Below are 1139 nucleotides of genomic sequence, written 5' to 3'. Positions count from 1 at the left end.
GATTTTGGAATTGTAACACACCCAAGAAATTATTTAGACCATTGATTCTTAATCAGTAGTATGTACTAGAATCACTTATGAAGTGTTATAAATATACCAATTACCCAAAGCCCTCCTTTCTCAGACCTACCAAGTCAGAATGTCCACAAGCAATTTTGATGCAGTCTTTCTGTCAAGAACTGCTGAAAATAATTCAAGTGTTTAGATATTATGATGAGGAAACTGAGACTTACAATAAATGACTTTACAAAGACTTCTGAGGATGAGTGGATCCAGGTCACCTTGCTCCTTTGTAAGTGATCTTCCTGTTCTATGTTGACTGCCAAATATTTTAACTTTTAAAGAAACTAATTCAGGAGTTTATCCTTCTCTCAGTAACATCAGGGGAAATAATGTAGGCTTTAAAACTGTACTTTATTCAGCATATAATTTAATTCAAAATAACAAAATTTATATTACAATCCATGCAGAAGGCTGTTGGGGATTTACAGTAGGGTGTAAGGTAAATTTTGCTGTTTTCCATGTAGACAGTAGTCTTTGCCACAAAGTTCGCTGCTAATTAGTACAAGGAAATACTGTGTGTTGCAGAGAGCTGTTCAAGCCTACCTCACAGATTGACAGGCAAACAAATGCTATATAGCGCAAGATAGCTGTAGGAATTAACCCCTCTAGAAAGCACAATCATAAAATATGCACTTCTAATATGTAGGGTTTTTTCTCTCTTTTTTTTTTTTTTTTGACATTTTAATTTTTTTCTAAATCCTTGTAAAATACTCTTAGAATTTTCCAGTCTATGAACAATTAATATAGAAAAATCGGTGATTATTAGGTGTTCTTAGTGCAAGTTTTCTGATGGATAGATTTAAAGTCTAAAAAAGATTGGCAAAAGAAATTCTGAGTTTTCACATTTGATATTGGGTGCTATGATACTCTTACATATCTTAAGATATGTTTTTCATTATGCATAATTGCAGTGTAGTAAATTATTTTGTGTGGCTTTTCTACCCATAAGTCTTTGTAAACTCCAAGGTGGGATTTGCTATGAGCAACTGAGGAGCTCCTGATTGCTGAAGTTGTCCACCTGGAGTGTTTCTGTTGGGAGTGGCACAAAACAATGTTCTGGGAGGTGCCCACTCTCT

This window comes from Orycteropus afer, unplaced genomic scaffold, assembly GCF_000298275.1.
Source record: "Orycteropus afer afer isolate SDZICR_OR568_19922 unplaced genomic scaffold, OryAfe1.0 scaffold00072, whole genome shotgun sequence".
Lineage (NCBI taxonomy): Eukaryota > Metazoa > Chordata > Mammalia > Tubulidentata > Orycteropodidae > Orycteropus > Orycteropus afer.
The sequence above is the reverse complement of the archived record's forward strand: the minus strand, read 5'-3'. Positions refer to the sequence as shown.